We start from the raw sequence: 17,974 nt of genomic DNA, 5'->3' as shown, positions 1-17,974 counted from the left end.
TCAATGAGGATGCCTGTTCTCCCTTATGCGAGCCCACCCCCTCTAATCCGCCGTATTGTCCACTGACGTGTCTAATTATGTGTCTTACAACCACAGAACTCCCCCCAGAGTAGCGGGGCCCTTCTGGCGGAATGAGGAGCATGATTGCTCCATCTGTTCCTCGGGCGCCGGCCGGAGGCGGCGGCGCGCGCTCGAGCTGACTGCGCGTGCGCACGAGCGGGCCGGGGGGGAGGGTGGGGTGGGATGGCCGCCGAGCGCAGGTGCCTGGAGAAAGGGGATCCCAGTGGCAGGTGTGGATGCCAAGCTCGCCGCGGCGGAGTCTCTGTTTAATTACTGTCGACTGAGGGGGCTGTTTTATTTAAGATTTATAGGAGGCAGGTTCAGATGGAGTTCTGAGCCGAGCTCGAGAAGGTAGCAGCCTGGAAGCTGCTGGGGAGAAGAGACACCTGCGTCTTTAATTGAGCATGGCACACTCAGAATTTCCTGATATGTAAAAACAATCACTTGGAATTTGGGGAGGCTCTAAGGGAGAGGTCAGCACCACCCCGTTCTCCCCCTTCTCCCAAGCTGACTAAACTGTTGTTTGGAGAAGCAGATCCCCAAATCACAGACGTATCATTCCCCTCCCAGTAACACTGTGCGTGCGGAGATCTGGCTCGAAGGGACCATGAAAGTATCACCTGGAGAGGATTACACAGAGAAGACCAAAAATGGGCCAAATATCAGCTTCCACCTGCCTAGCCCTTTACAGTTTGCAAAAGTGCTTCTGCCTTGCCTTGCTTTCAACAGGGACAGGCAGGAGTGGCCCCATTTTGAAGGGAGGAACCCAAGAGGCACTCAGGCTTTTGCAGGGTGAGGATACAGGGCAGTGAGATTCCAGGAGTTATGAACGATCTCTGAAGAAAGGATAAACAGGAGTTGGTCAAGTGGAGGGTGGTTGGGGAGGGGAGAGTGTATCCCAGGTGGAAGGATGTGATGAGTGAGGGAACCAGATTACTTGGGATGACTGGGATGGAGAGGAGTGTTAACCCAGATAAAATATTGGGAAGTAGCTCAAAGAAAGCCACGTAAAGCTGTGGCCCCAGACTCAGGTGTGGATCATATAAAGAAAGGGAGGGGAAGACAACCCAGTACCAGTACCACAGTAACCAAAAAGCAATTGAGTATTCACTGGAGTCCTTTGTGAATTTCATTGCAAAGCACAGCAAATATTGTCAAATCTTCTCCTGTTCTCTCTTGCGTAACCTCACTCTGTTGCTCTCTGTAACTGTTTTATTGTGGTCATTGCCCCAAAAGAGTACTCTTTCTCCCTCTAGACTTCCTCAGTCTCTCTCTCAGACTCTACCTACCATCACTGGTTTCCTTCCTCCCTCCATCCTTCTCTCTGTGGCTCTGATTTGGATCCTACAGTATCTGTCTTCCCTCCTGCCACTTTAGATGGCTTAGGGCAGGAATGGACCAACTGGCACTCTAAGGTCAAGTCCATCCTGCCACCTGTTTCTGTGCAGCTTTGCAAATGGACTATATTTTTTATTTTTTAAATATATTTTAAGCGGTTGAAAAGAACTTGTACAAATTTGTTCTCTCTCTTGTTCTATAAATACCTACAAAATAGCTGTGAGCTGGCCTCTTGGCCTACAAAGGCTAAAATACTTTACAATTGGCTTTTAACAGAAAAAGTTTGCTGACCTCCCAGGTTAGGAGAAGTAGGAAATGGATACCTCTCCAGTAGCATCTTGGATGCCAGGCCTAGGGCTTCTGGGATTTTCCAAACCGTCCTGGAGGAGGTTTTGCAGGAAGGGCCCTTTTTGCAAAGTCCAGGAAACAATAAACTGAGAGATTTCATATTCCAGAGATGGATAACATAGCATGTCAAGCCTGTCGCAGTGGGTTATTTTTGACCAAGAGGTAAAAAGCCTACCAGAGATGCCTTTCCAGAACATGTAACACATATAACCATATAACACATTCTTCTCCCACTTTTGGGAGAATACCTTTATTGCCTTTTATCTTGGGAGACCTTTTCTTGTTTTATTTTTTGAGCATTTTAAAAAACTTGTCATCCTAAGCATCTTCCCATAATCACCTGAGTCACCTGTCTGGAATCCTCTCAGGGAAGTCATTCCTGACCTTCTCTGTAATAATACTGCGTATTCCCTGCCTATCTTAAGGGCTGATTGTACCCTGTAATTCTATCATAGGGTTGGACCCAGGGCCCAGGTCTGGCCAATCAAAATATCTGTACCTCTGGCCACAATTATTGGTTCAGGGATGCGCAGATGTGTGGCCAGCCAATGAAAGTCCTCTTCAGAACTTTGACCAAAGCTATTAGAAATGATGCTTTTCTTCTCAACTGGTAAACTGGAAGGAAGCTATTTGTGAGCTGTTGATGTTTATCTTTGCAATCATGTGGGTGAAATCTTCCTGGAAAAGGAATATCCTATACAAGAAAGCAGAAATGGGGAGAAAGAAGGAAGGAGATAGAAAAGAGAGAGAAAGAGAGGGAGAGCGAGAGATCTGATATCATATCAACCTCAGCGTTCAGCCATTCCTGAAGCTAGTTCAACCCTGGATCATTCCATTACCCAAGCCAGTAAATTGCCTTTTTTCTTTTTTTAAGTCAAACTGACATGGGTAGGGTTCTGTTACTTGTATCCAAATACATCCTGAACAATGCAGGGTTTTACCAGGCTCCTTGGTGTGTTGGATGCCTTCCTTTGGTGCCCACAGCCCTTTTTGTCATGTAATTTTCCATGCCCTCGGGCTCTGACTCTGGACTTAGAGCAAGCTGCTTGGACTGCCAGGATGTTTGCACATGTGATGCATAAACAGTTTGCAACTCTCGGATCCCTTTTGCCATCGTATGAACAAGTCCAGCTTAGCCTGTGGGATGATACATAAAGCCCAGATGAGCTGTGCCCACTGAGGCCCCATAGACCAGCCTGCCCAAGCTTCTCTGGAAGCTGACAGTAGCCCTGAGAATGAGGCCTGCCAAAGAACCACCCGGCTGAGCCCAGCCCGCACTGCCAGCCCAAGACTTGTGAGCTAAATAAATGATAGAGGTTTGAAAACACTTCAGTTTTAACATGGGTTGTTAGGCAGCAAAAGCTGATACACAACAAAAGGTGGAAAAGGTATTTGAAAGGCACTAAAGGAGCATAGCTTATCACCCTGCGGCCTTTTGCATGGATAAGGAAAACAAGAGGCTGTGGTATTAAGCTTAAACCAAGACTGGCTCTAGATCGCCAGTACTTAAACAAGGAGCCCATGGCACTTATTGTATCTGAGCCGAGCCCTGTAGGTTGAGAAATCCGTCCCTGGCACTGTCACCCATAGCCATTCTGGGTAGTACTCCCTGAGGTCATCATGGCCAGCATAGGACGAGGGATCAGGCTGCACACCTAACAATTCAGAATTCCTCCTGGCCATATCCTATGGTTATGATAAGAAGAGTCGGAAGGCAGTAGCTTGCTGAACACCTACGATATTCATAATACAGCAACCATTTTTTTCTTCTGTAGGTCTGACTTAGTGTGCTCATAGTAAGTCTCTCTGACTTAGTATACTTTTATTCTTTTATTAAGGTTATTTGCCACCTATAATTTTTCATTTTCTCCTTATGTGTGATTGTTCATATCAAATCAAATATTAAAATACCACCACTACTACTCAGGATGGCTCACATGTATTGAGTACTTATCAGTATCACCCTCTGGACAAAGGGTCTATAGGCCTGGTCACCTCTAATCTTCCCAACAATCTGGGGAGATAGGTGCTGTCAACCCCAGTTTACAGATGAGAAAACTGCATCCCTCGCTCAGGTTCACAAAGTTATTAAACATCGCAGTTACAAATGAAGGGAGACTGATTATATGAGCTAGAGAAGGGGGGAGGCTTCCTGATAGATGCACTTCACCTGCTGTGAAGACAGATCAGGATTTCTCACCTACTAGCTCTGTGACCTTGGGCATCTTACTAAGCTTATCTGGGCCTCCATTTCTTCTCCTGTAGAATGGGAGTCATAATCTCATCTTTCCAGGTGGTTGGGGGAAAAAATTAAATGAGAAATATAAAGCTCCTAGCACAGCATTAAACCCACAGTTGGACCTCAATCGCTTTTCTTTTTTCTTCCAGCAGAGGAGACTAGATCATACTGATTTATGGTGATTTTGTCCAAAGGAATGTAAATTCCATGCGAATGTGGGTTTTTTGTTATTTTGTTTACACTGTATCCCCTGCCCTACCACAGGGCCTGGCGTATCATACACACCTAATGCTTCTTCAATTGAGTTCTGTACTTCTGTGAGCCTGTGATTCTGTGAGATGTGACCAGCAGTGACTTCCTAAGGGCTGGTTGGGACCAGGAGGTAGAGGAGATCAAGGAGCAAAGCTTTGCAAGGAGGTGGAGAGAGATCGGCTCTTGCCTCATTCAACAGCCCTCCGGGAGCCAGGCCGAGTGGCTTGCCGTGTTGATAACAAGCACTCACCACCCATCCTGGGGAAGTGGCTTGTTTGTTGCTGGAGATCCTGGAAGAGGGTCCTAAGCACAATCAGTGGATGCAGCTTCTCCCCTCCCCACTCCCACCCCCCTCCCAAGCTTGTCATGGCCTCTGCCCCGGAGCCCCCACCCATCTGCACAGTGGCCAGGCTTGGAAAGAATTCTTCTTTGATGCCAACTATCAGCAGGGCTCTCAGAGGGTGTGAATTATTCATCGACAAATCCAGCACCCATCTGTCTCCAGTCGCGCTGCCGGCATCTCCCTGGGCCCAGAAGCTGCCCAGGGCACCTCCAACCCAGGCCTGCCTGTGGGTTCCTCATAATGAATTTTCGGCTGCCCTGAGGCTTTTGCCTTAATTGGAGAGATGATGGGGTAAGCAAGAGGCTCTAAAGTGTGCATTTGAAATCAATTTGCTTCTTGAAGTGGCATGAAAACCGAAGTCTAAAGGATGCCCACTGTGAGGGGATTTCCCTGGTGCCACTCGGCTCAGTCTCTGCTAATGGCCTGTGTTTAATGGCCCCTCGCATCTTTTGCTCTGAAGAGGTTGGCAGAAACTGTGATGGGGTGGAAGTGGCTTTGTGGGGAATGAGGGCCTTTCAGTGGTGGAGGGCCCACAGGGTGCAGCCTCTGAGAATCATGGTTGGAAGATGGGGTGGCCGCGATAGCTTGCACATGCATGGTGGCTGCTCCGGCGGAGGTGGGGGGGACCTTAAGGGGCTCAGCAGTAAGATTTCAGAGATGTGTAAAAAGAGGTTAAGTTGCCTGTGAACTCAGCCTACTTCCTGAAATCTCTGGAGGAAACAGTTTATCTGTAGGATAAGAGGCCAGAGGGAGGAAGGCCTATGGGTTGGTGGTCGTGAAGTCTCTTAATTCTAAGGAAGAAGATGTTATTTGTGTACATCTTTAGTGACCAGTGACTGACTTTCAAGTCTGCATATCCAGGGTTAAAAAAATAATAGGGTCCTCACTGGAAGGTGTATACAATAGTAAAGAGTTCCCTGAGAACTAACAATAGTTGTAACTATTGACATATAGCAAGCCATTTCAAGATGTTTATTGGCTCTAGTTACTTTTAGTTTTAGAACCTGACCCTACAGGATATATTAGATCAAACCTTATAATGTACCATTATCACATATGTATATAATTTATATATATTATATAATACATACCATACATGTACATACATATTGCATATTATATATCATAATGCATCCATATCAATATGGAGATTTATTCATTTATTTATTTAAAGGAGTGCAGTGGCCTGCAACATTTCTAATTTTTTTTTAAGTTTATTTCTTTTTGACAGAGACAGAGTGCGAGCATGAGCTGGGGAGGTGGAGAGAGAGAGGGAGACACAGAATCCAAAGCAGGCTCCAGGTGCCGAGCTGTCAGCACAGAGCCTAATGCAGAGCATGAACTCAGGAACTGTGAGGTCATAACCTGAGCCAAAGTCAGACGCTTAACCGACTGAGCCACCCAATGATCCCTGCAATTTTAAAAATAATTTTTAGAATTTGCTTTTGAACTTATTTGGCTATGAACAGTCACTCATTTAATTTACTGTTGGCTATGTTTTGTAAGCAGTCATCATGCCTCCTTAGAAGTTCACACAAAACAAGGTAACCAAATCATGAATTTCTTTCAGATGTAATAAAATCTTTATGAAAACAAAACTCGATAGTGAACCCAGTGGACCCAGTGTCTGTAGACATTTAATGAAACATTTATTCATTTTGTTTTTTTTTTAATTTTTTAATGTTTATTTATTTTTGAGAGAGAGAAAGAAAGAGACAGAGTGTGTGAGTGGGGTAGGGGCAGAGAGAGGGAGACACAGAATTGGAAGCAGTCTCCAGGCTCCGAGCTGTCAGCACAGAGCCAGAGGTGGGGCTTGAAGTCACAAACAGTGAGACCAGACCTGAGCTGAAGTCAGACGCTTAACCGACTGAGCCTCCCCCAGGTTCCCCACATTTATTCATTTTGATTTTGCATATTTTTCTTTGCATATTTTAGGCCCACATCTTTTATTCTTTCCTGATCTCTAACATGTTTGTGAGAGCCGGACTCTGTGGCCACGTGTTGTCTGTTGTGCGTGTGTGTGTGTGTGTGCATATGCGTGTGTGTGTCCTAGTGGACAGAGCATCCTTGCCTGGGTGGCTGTGCATATGGGGAGCCGGAGGAGGTACTTTCGAGGGGTCTCCAGGCTTCTGGAAGTCTTATTTCTCACAGGTCTTACTGGCGGTTTCTCTTGGTCGCGGCACTAAGCCTGGCAGGGTGTGCACTCAGGTAAGGAGGTCTGCTGCTTGTGTTCAAATCAGCACCTCCAGGTGAGGAAGACCTGTGGCTGTGCCAAACCCACTAGGCCCTACTAAGAAACCCAGGGACAGCTGTGGATGTTACCCTCGGGGGGCACAAGAGTCAAGAAATAAAGAGGGAAGGCTTGGTCCTCTCACCTGGCTTGGGGTCTCTCGGGGGCCTTGGTTCATGCATCACTTCACTCAGCAAAGGAATAGTAAGGAGCTGTTCTCATGCCCAACCTGCAGTGGGAGGAGGTCAAGGACAGATGGGACAGTGAGGTTTGTCATCACCACCTGGTCGGTGGCCTCCTCTCCATTAACGTATTTACCTCTTGGCCCTCAACAGCAGTGAGCCTTCAACACTAGTTGGGGGCTGACCTGGTTCTGAATGTCAGGGGGCCCCAGGGACTCATGCCCATGGGTCCCAGTCAGGCCCTGACTGCTTCAGAAGTCCAGCAAGAGGAACGAGGAGGGCTAAGTGTGAAAGGACATCTTCTGGTGTCCAGACACTGCCCTCGTGTTTGGTTGTTTGCTTCCTAACCTTATGCCCCAAGCAATCATGTCCTCTCTTTCAGTTGCAGAAATGAAAACTGCAGAGAGTTGAAATGGTCGCCCCAAAGTGGCAAAGGCAGGATTTGATCTCAGAGCACTCACGCTCAAGCCCTGTTCTGTTTCTTCCACACCCCGTTTGTTCCTTGAATTCCTAGGAATGTTCAGACTGTCATGAGTATGTGTTGGAATTTCCGATATGCCTCAAAAATAGATCAGTGGTAAATTGTTCCTTCGTGAAGCCAAGCAGAGAGAAGTGATGAATATGCTAATGGCTGCCAAGGGGCCTCTTTCCCGGGCAGAGATGCACAGTAGGAGTCGGGTGGGGTCTGAAATCCAGCCCACACATCACCTGCCCATCAGTACCACGATGTGGACTTACTCAGACCAGAGAAGGGTTTCTTGCCAAGCTCTGCACCCCTGAGCTCACATCCACCCATGGATGCCCCTTAGTAAGTTTTGCAAAGGCACTGCTTTGGTTTAGGTTTTCCTGGAAGCAGACCTGGAGAGAAATACTGCAGTGTGAGTCTTCTGGGAGGTGATCCCAGGAAGCACCGGTAGGGAGTAGGGAAGACAGGGAAGGGGTGAAACCATCCCGGTGTGCATCAAGATGGTTATCCTTGTAGATACATTTGGGGCACAGTAGGGAGCATCGCCTGAGTCATCCTACTGCCCCGTCAGTCATCATTAGGGCTGCTTCCCGGGGCTCCTCTGCCGGCCCTGCAGGCAGGCTGTGTGTTCCAGTTGGCAGAAGGCCTTCCTGGAGTGTCACGGTTGTTTCTGATGAGCTGCTCTGACTGCAGGTGTGTGCACAGGGCATCCGGGCAGGGCGGGGAGAGCATCCTCTCTAGGCACCTTCTAGGTGAGCATAACTTCTGTTCCGCCGGATGTAATCAGCCGAGCTATTGTCTGCGACCTAGTCCCCATCCATCACCTGATACATCCACCTGTTGACGTTGTCCTCCCACAGTCTAAACAGGGACCACTTCCGGAAAAAAACCAAAACACCCACCACTGCTAAAACATAACTGTGACATAAAACTTCCTGACCCTGCAATCAAGTCTGGGATTTGTTCCTGGCTCTGATGTGTGTGCCTAAATCAGTGGCCTGGCTTCATCTCCTGCCCACCACCCCCCCCCACCCCGCCCCCATCTCTTCCTCCCCTCTGCCTCTAGAAGCCCGTAAGGAAATCCAGGTTTTCTGGCTTCCTGCCTTCCTGTTTGTATCCTATGGGCCTCCGGAGGGTTGGCAGGGAGCTGGCCCGGCACTGCTCACAGCTCAGGAGGGAGGCTTGCCAGGGGGCCGAGGCTCGGCTGGAGGTCCGGGGGCCTGTCTGGAAGCCCTGTCTGTCACACAGCTGTACGTTCGTTCCCTTCCATGGTTTATTTACCGAGGGCGGCCGGTGGATATTATGGGAGGTTGGAACCGTGCTTGGCATGGGCCCCAGCAAAGCTGGATTCCTGCCTCTGTTGCCTCCCCAGACCTCAGAGTCGCGTCCCTGTCAGCGCTCTCCCCGGGCCACCTGGTTCTGTGGTCTTGGGGCTTTGGCGTGACTTCAGAAAGAACAGAAGGAGGAAGGAGTCTGACAGAAGTGTAAAGAGCTGATTCAGATCAGAAACCCCCAGACGCAGAATTGTGACTATTTTAGTCTCTATTTCGTCCAGCTCTGTTGCCATTGTTCACTGGAGGTTTTTGATGTTACTCTCCCGTTGCCACTTTCCGTGTTTGCCCCGAACAGAGACTGCTCCTGAGGAGGGGAGGGCTCAACCCTGTTGCTTCCTCTGTCACCGCCGATCTAATGAGGTGTAAATCCCACAGATGCCGCTCGGAGCGGCCGACGTAGTAATTTATATCAATTGGTGTGATTAGAGGAAGCCCTCAATCATCCCGTGGTGTCTCGTCGCAATCTGTCATAGTCGTAATCACATGAGCGTCACCCTGAGTTTGTGCTGGGAAGAATACACTGCTTTCCTGGATTCTGCTCAAGAGCCCAAATATAAGATTGAGAGATGGGCCCAAGGAGGTAAGTCACATCCCTCCCATTTGCAAGGGGGAGGCCACCTGGCCGAGAGGTCCCATGTGTCCCTGTGACCTGTTAGCCTGCCCTCACATGAACTTCCTGGAACGTCGGTGGCTCAACTGGACACGAGACCCCCAAGTGCGGAGTCTCTGGGTCCTGAGCAGAGAGAGCCCTAGGCTATGACCCAAGGGTGCCGCCACCCTCTTTACCCTCTGCCTTAGTCTCTCCGGTTCTAGCTCTGCCCCAGGTATCCAGTGACGAGTCAAGCAGAAGCACCCCTACTCTCAGGAGGTTTCTATTCCAGTAAGGGAGCCAGACTTTCAACCACTAGGCCTATGGAAGGCTAACCTAGCCTAGGGGAGTTAGGAAGATTCCCTTGAGGAAATGACTTACCTGAGAGACCTCAAGTACAGTAGACCTGGGGAAGGGAGAAGTCTGTGATTCCATCCAAGGAAGCAGCTGTGTGGTCCAGAAATGAGAAGGAACTTGCCTCAGGCGGGCAGCAGTACCGACAGGGCTAGGAGCAGAGGAGGAAGCTCATTTTGTCCGCCATGTTGAAGACTTAGAACTGTTAAGAAAAATTGTCCAAAACTTAGAAATATGATAAAAAGGAAGACTATAGACTCTTTCAGTGTCAGACTAGAGCATTATCTACCAGGCCCACCCAAGAATGACTTAATTGTCTGTGGGATTGTACCTTTGTTTGATTTTGCTATGAACTGACTGGGGCTGATCTCCGGGAGGTTACATATACGCTTGTAGATAGCTGTCCTCTGCAGAGAAGCCAGTGCTTTCTGTCTCGTAGAAAAGGTAACCCCAGTGATGATCACTTCACTGTGAAGGACGTTAGTCAGTTTTGCCTCCAGCTTGGAAGATGAGCAAGTCAATTAAAACTCACTTCTGTACACTTTTTGTGAGGGACTGTATCAAATGCTGCTGGAACCAGCTCTACAATATCACTAGTTCTGTCATTAATGAGTAAATCAATGTTTGACACATATTTATTCTTCATCAGTGTAAGAGTTGGGTTTTCAGAAATCACTGTCTTGAGGGCACCCCCATGTGCATTGTAGCATTATTTATGATAGCCAAGACATAAAACCTTAGTGTCCATTTACCAATGAATGGTTAAAGAGAATGTGGCATATATATATATATATGTATATATATATACACACACACACACACACATATATATACACACACACACATACACAATTGTATACATACATTGTGAGTATCTACATATACACATTGTGTATGTATATGTATTACACACACACACACAATGGAATATTGTGCAGCCATATAAAAGAAGAAAATTCTCCCATCTGTGACAACATGCAAGGACCTTGAGGGCATCAGGTTAAGTGAAATAATCCAGACGGAGAAAGACAAATACTGTATGATCTCACTTATACATGGAATCTAAAAGAACCAAGCTTACAGGAACAGTGAACACATTGATGGCTGCCAGAGCAGGAGCTGGGAGGTGGTGAAGTGGGTGAAGGTGGTTAGAAGGTACAAACTTTTAGTTACAAGATGCCAAAGTTCTGGATGATGTTACCTAAACTTACTGTGGTGATGGTTTTGTAATATATGTAAATATCATTATGTTGTACACCTTAAACTAATACAATGTTGGTGGCTCAAGTTGGTTAAGCGACTGACTCTTGATTTTGGCTCAGGTCATCATCTCATGGTTCATGGGTTTGGGCCCACACCGGGCCCTGTGCTCACAGCTTGCAACCTGCCTGGGATCCTTTCTCTCTCCCTCTCTCTTTCTGCCCTTCCCCTTCTCTCTCTCAAAATACATAAATAAACTTAAAAAATGAATATAATAATATAAGGTTATATGTCGATTATCAATAGAACTGGGAGGAAAAAAAGAGTGGTGTTTTCCTCATCAGAACATTATTCTTTGACAGAACTTTCTCCTCAGAGTGATAAGAGACTGTGGCGAGTTTTAAGCAGGCACCTGCCATGATCACAGTTGCCCGGGGACGTAGTGGTAATGTTCTTCTGAGGAAATGAAGAGACCCAACTCCTACTTTTTTTGTCAAAAGGTGGGGTGGCGGGGGGTGGGGGGTGTTGACAATTGAATTTGGCTTTCCCTTTTGGGGCAAATAACTGGCTCGGTTGAGGCCAATATGCTGTTCTTACCATCAAGTGTAGGTTTATTACAGGGTCTTTGTGCAAACAGAGGAGACTCTAATCATTGCGGTGTCCATTTTGTTAAGCTTTAAAGCTGTGGCTAATAATTTATTGTAATGGGATCCAAACTAATGAACTCCACTTACAATTGAAATGTTTTAGAAAGCTTTCTTTCCTCCTGGGTCTCCCCGGGAGGCCGGGCTCCGGCAAAAGTGGAACCACTCCGCCACCGGGCAGATTGCTCATCAGCTGTGTCAAGTGTCAGAAGATTGGGCCGTCTCTTTAAAGTGCTTTAAAAAAAAAAAAAAAAAAAGAGGGGAAAATACCAGCATTCATTTCCATAAATTATTGAATATGAATTTAAAATCATCTAGTCGGAGAGGTGTTGAAATTACCCATGCTAATTGGCAAGTCGGGGAAGCAGCGGCGGGGCTGCAGAGAACAGCGCAGTAATTGTCGTTCCGGGGCTGCGGTGGCCAGATGAGGAGGATGAGCAAGGTGGGGCAGCCGTGCAGATCCAGAGGGGGCTCAGGAAGAAAGCCCCCGGGAGTCATGCCAGCACCTTCGTCCCCGTGCTGTCTTCTTTGATCCTTCTTGCACTCTTCGGGGACCGTTATCGCTCTGAGAGGTCGAATGCCAGAGGTCACGTAGCTAGTGGGTAGGTGGCCTAGGTGACTTTTGAATCTGGTTGTTTCGGGTTCAGTGTGCCAACGTGCCTTGCCTGTGATCCGTAACCATTCTTCACTCATCGCCTTCTCCGTGTTTGTGCTCCCGTGTCATCGAACTGGTACAGTAGAAAGAGCGTGACTGCCCCCATCCCCCAACCCAACCCTGTAGAATTAATGCCCATCAGGTTTAGTTTTAGTTGACAAATGATCACATCGGGAAATTATGATTCCTCCTTCCCTGCCTCCCTGCCTGTATTTTTTCCTTTCCCTCCAAAGTATGTATCCTTCAACTTTTTGCTCAAACATCATCCACTCAGTAAAACCTATGGCTATACTACTTAAAATCGCAGGCTGCATGAGCCCTGACTCAACAGTCTTGTCTGTCACCGTATTCCCTTTTTTCGTTTTTCCCCCCACAGCATTTATTATCTTGTAACTTTATATATAATTTGTTTATTATCTTTATTACTTACTGTTTGTCTTCTCTTAGTAGAATTTAAATATCAAGAAGGCAAGACTCTTCGTTTTGATTACTGATGTATCTCAAGTGCTTAGAACAACACCTAGAATGTAGTAGGTCCTTATTAAATATTTATTGAATGGATGAACGAAGGGATACTTATTATATGGCCATTTATAATGTAATGAAAACCAAAATCAACAAAGAAAGCAAGCCAATATTCTTGTGCACACCCATGTTCTAAGTGCTTGCGTATCTTTTCTTTCATTCTTGTGATGTAGCAACTGTCATTATCATCATTTTACAGATGAGGAAACTGAGGCCCAGAAAAGTAGACTAACTTGCCCAAGGTTCCACAGCTAGTACTTTTAGAATCAATTTTGTTGAGGGATAAATTTCATATAATAAAATGCACCCATGTTCAACATACAGTTGAAGTAAGTTACCCAAGTAAGGTGTGGAACTTTTCCATCACCCCTTACACTTCTCTTGTGCTACTCTGTAGTCTGTTCACTCCAGCCCCTGGGAACCCCTACTTTTGCTTTTTCTAGAATGTGGTGTAAAATGGAATCATGGCAGGTACTCATTTATGCTTAGCTCTTTTGCTCAGCATAATTATTGGAGATTACTCCATGTTACTGTGTATATCAAGAGTATATTCCTTTTTTTTAGTGCTGAGGAGTATTCTATTAAATGATTAGACCACAGTGTCTTTATCCGTTTGTTTGTTGATGGACACTTGGATTGTGTCGGCTGTTAGAAATAAAGCTACTGTGAATATTCAGGTACAAGTTTCATGTGGACATACGTTTTCATTTCTCTTGGGTAAATTGCTGCATTGTATGGTCACCGTCTTAATGAGAAATGGCCATATGGTTTCCCAAAGCATCTGGACCACTTGGCATTCCCACCAGCAGTACATGAGATTTTTTGTTCCCCGTCCTCACCATCATTTAGTATGGCCAGTATTTTTAACTTGAAATTAAACTCTTTAACTTCAAGCATTGAAGTGGGTGTCTAGCATTGTCTCACCGTGGCTTAATTTTTCATTTTCCCAATGACTAATGATAATGAACCTTTTTCATGAGCCTCTTGGCCAATAGTACATCTTCTTTGGTGAAGTGTTTGTTCAAATATTTTGCCCATATTTAAAAATTTTTATTTGAGAGAGAGAGAGAGCATGAATGGGAGAGAGGGGAAGCGGGGGGGAGAGAGAGAGAGAGAGAGAGAGAGAGAGAGAGAGAGAGAGACCTAAGCAGGCTCCACGCTGATCATGGAGCCCCACATGGCACTCAGTCTCACAATGCTAGGATCATGACCTGAGCTGAAATCAAGAGTCAGATGCTCAGCTGACAGCCACCCAGGCTCCCCACACCTTTTGTCCATTTTTAATTGGATTGTCTGTCTTATTATTGACATTAACGAATTCTTTTTATGCTAATTGTTTTTCTCAGATATATGTAATGTGATTGTTTTTTTTCCCCAGTGTGTAGGTGGTCTATTCATTTCCTAAATGGTGTCAGACCTGTTTTTGAACCAAAGTCTGCCATGCCCTTCATTCCTTTCCATTTTCTCAAGTAAGGTTTATCTCAAAGAATAAGATGGATAAGTTTGACAAAAGTCTGCCACACTCTTGAGGGGTTAAAAAAAATCATAAAGGATAACCAAAATAGAGGAAAAACAAAATCTTGGCCTGTGTTTGTTCAGAGGGTTCAGAAACAAATTACCCTAATGGGAGTCTGAGGGAGGTGGAGAGAAAGTTAATCACTAACCCAGGCTCAGCGTTGTTTTAATTAAGCATAATAAGAATAATGAAATTATGCACCTCTTAGGATTTATGGCTTAGCTCTATTTGTATGGCACCAAGAGGATTTCAGGAACAAATAGAAATGATGGGATCCTAGGGACTCCTCCCGTCTCTCTGGATTGTCCTTCCGTAACTTCCAGGGTGCTGGAATGAGGTGGGAGCAGCAGCCCAGGGTAGGGGGTCAGGAGCCCCGGGTATGTGACTTGGGGCAGACATTCCACTCCCTGGTCCCCAGTCGCCTCAAATAGGGAGGATTTAATACAGCAGTGTGCAACTGAATGTTTAATAATAAGTGCCTGGGGCGCCTGGGTGGCTCAGTCGATTAAGCGTCCGACTTCAGCTCAGGTCATGATCTCACAGTTCGTGGGTTTGAGCCCTGAGCCAGGCTTTGTGCTGACAACTCAGAGCCTGGAGCTTGCTTCAGATTTTGTGTCTCCTGTCTCTGCCCCACCCCTGCTTGTGCTCTGTCTCTCAAAAATGAATAAAAGTTAAAAAAAAAAAAATTACGTGCCTAATAAATGCCTCTCCTCCCCCACCAAAAGTACATAGATATCTATATATGTACTTGCACATGTACATATATATGTGTACTTGCAAATATTATATATTTAGTGTGCATGTAACTAATATTGGTAATGTACAGTATGAAATTTTGCATAAATAAATGTAACATACTATGCAATTGGAGTATATAAATACACTACACAATTTAGTATAAGTTAAACAAACAGTATTGTACATCCACACTGGCAAATGATTTTCACAAAATGCTTTTGTTGATTTCTGCCCACCTCCTCTATCAGTATCTGGCCAAAAATTTCAACTGACAAATGGATGGAACTCCAGCAGGCGGACTGGTTGATGATTTTGCTTATGTTGCAGAGTAAGATGGAAGTGAAACAGTGAAGACGTGTTTTCATCAGTGGCATGAGTGACTTCTTTGCTGAACTGGATAGCAGTGTTTGATTACCTCAAGAATATTTCCTTGATTTTTGTGCTATTTGCAACTTAACAACTATATACGTGATGCACCTGATTATTGACATTTTCTCAATCACTTTCTTAAGTTGAGACAATCAACAAAACAATAGATGAAGCTCTGAGTTAAAGTGTTTGCCAATGTCTGTGGTGCAAATACACCTACACCTGCAAATTGACCTCTTTTATGCCACCAACGCGATGTACCTGAATGGGGATCTAGGAAGAGATGTGTGGTTGTATGGTTTACCCACTGTGTAGATACACGACAGTAAAATGTAGTAAAATACTTAGGAAGGGGTGGTTTTGAGTATTTATTGTCTTTATGTTTAATATAATTTATTTAATAAATGTTTATGTAATTTACTTTTTAATAATGACCGTGTTTGTTGAAATTTTACAGTCCGCTCTCGGGTATCTGTGAACCAGTGGCAGCACAGCACTGGTTTGACGAGACATGCTGTCTGGTGGGATTTCCAAGAAGGGCCCATGTTGCAGACCTTTACTCTCCAGGGTCACCGTGTCTCCCAGCCAGGGCCAGGCCTGCTTCCACTCTGAGAGGAGGAGGTATGTCATGATGTATTAGTCGATTTGGGCTTCCATAAAAAAATACCACAGACTGGGGGACTTAAAATGACAGAAATTTATTTTTCAGTTCTGCAGGCTGGAAATCTAAGATCAAGGTGCTGGCAGCGCTGGTTTCTGGTGAGGCCTCTCTTTCTGGCTTGCGGACGGCTGCCTTCTTGCTCTGTCTTCACATGGCCTTTTCCCTGTGTCTCTCCCTCTTCTGATAAGGACACCAGTCCTATTAGATCAGGAACCTCCCCTCCATAACCTCATTTAACCTTAATTAGCTCTTCAAAGTTCCTATCTCCAAACCTAGTGTCTTTGGAAGTTAGGACTTCAACATATGAATTTGTGGAGCACCCAATTCAGTCCATAACAAGTGGTTTCTGTTCCGTTAAGAGAGAGGAATAGAAACAGAGAGGTAATGAGGCAGTACTTGATGTCAGAGGTAGGTCTGGGAGGCGGGGCCCCTTCTTCAGTGTGCAGTGTGTGGTCGGGGCCAGAGGCTGACCAGGTGGGGAGGAAGGGAGGAAGGGAGAAAGTGTAAAGGCTGATGCAGGGCTGAGAGCCCAAGCCCAAGGGGAGACATGACAGTGCCCTCAGCTCTCACACTGTGCCATGGCTGGGACCTTTGCCCTTGGAGCACTGTCACCCTGAATTGACAGTGGAGCACAGTGATCAGGGCCATGGACACAGAGCCAGGCTTCCTGGACTTCAAGTCCAGAAGCATCATTTACTAACTGGGTAACCATGGGCAAATTACTCACCCTCTCTGTATCAGTGTTCCCATCTGAAGAGTGCAAGTAATGCTAGTACCTTCCTCCAAGATTGCTGTGAAGATTAAGTAAAAAAAAAAAAAAATATATATATATATATATATACACACATACATTTATAATCAGAATATAGAATATATAAGTGAATGCAGCATTGCAAGTGATGTATCAGTGTTAGCTACTGCAGCTGCAATTAGTCTGTTTCCGTCTCTCGAGTGTGTGTCTTTGCCTCCTCTGTCTTTGAACCCTCTGCCCCTAGCACCATATCTGGCACTTAATAGATGTCCAATACCTGTGCTGAATTACAAATAAATACCAAAGGGTATTGGAGTGATTAAACAGTCAGGAAACAAGAGTCCTCATTCATACATGGAATCATCCAATTATTTCATCCTTTATTCGTTTAACCAATAATTTTTAACAGTTTTATTGAAATAGAATTCACACAGCATAGCTTGGCTATTTAAAGTGTACAATTCTGGGGCGCCTGGGTGGCGCAGTCGGTTAAGCGTCCGACTTCAGCCAGGTCACGATCTCGCGGTCCGTGAGTTCGAGCCCCGCGTCGGGCTCTGGGCTGATGGCTCGGAGCCTGGAGCCTGTTTCCGATTCTGTGTCTCCCTCTCTCTCTGCCCCTCCCCCATTCATGCTCTGTCTCTCTCTGTCCCAAAAATAAATAAACGTTGAAAAAAAAAAAATTTAAAGTGTACAATTCAGTGATTTTTGGCATATTCAGAGTTGTGCAACCATCACCAACATCAATTTTAGAGCAAAGCTTATGAGCAAGCATTCTCCATTTTCCCCCAGTCTCCCAGCCCTAAGCAATTACCCATCTACTTTCTGTCTCTATCCATTTGCCTATTCTCAACATTCCATATAAGTAGGATCATGTCATGTCTGGCTTTTATGTTGTAGCAGGTATTGGTACAAATGATTTTTAAACATTTAAACATCTTCTGAACACTGTGAAATAAACCAGACAACCTGCCATAAAAATCTTATAGTCTAGAAAACATATGTTCACATAAAGAACTGCACACGATTGCTCTTAGCATCTGGTTCACAATAATCAAAAACTAGAAAGAGTCCCATCAATTACGAATAGTTAAAAAAACAGCGGTCTATCCATGCACTAGAATACTACACAGCAATATAAAGGAACAAAGTATTAATACACAATAACAACATGAATGGATTT

The 17,974-nt window shown here is 45.5% G+C and overlaps 1 long non-coding RNA gene across 2 annotated transcripts in view; it reads right to left on the bottom strand.

The window, feature by feature from the left end:
* Positions 1–279: 279 nt before the first annotated feature.
* LOC123605884 overlaps positions 280–17,974 on the bottom strand; it is a 64,515-nt gene continuing 46,820 nt past the window's right edge. The window contains exons 2-5 of one of the 2 annotated variants that reach the window (XR_006715977.1): positions 16,771–16,834; positions 9,763–9,937; positions 6,956–7,039; positions 280–4,527 (exon numbers count right to left, since the gene is read on the bottom strand). This is a non-coding gene — a long non-coding RNA (uncharacterized LOC123605884). The remainder of the gene's footprint in view (positions 4,528–6,955; positions 7,040–9,762; positions 9,938–16,770; positions 16,835–17,974) is intronic. The other variant, XR_006715978.1, reaches the window with a different exon arrangement.

The sequence above is a fragment of the Leopardus geoffroyi genome, chromosome A2, assembly GCF_018350155.1.
Source record: "Leopardus geoffroyi isolate Oge1 chromosome A2, O.geoffroyi_Oge1_pat1.0, whole genome shotgun sequence".
Taxonomy (NCBI): Eukaryota; Metazoa; Chordata; class Mammalia; order Carnivora; family Felidae; genus Leopardus; species Leopardus geoffroyi.
The sequence above is the reverse complement of the archived record's forward strand: the minus strand, read 5'-3'. Positions and strand labels throughout refer to the sequence as shown.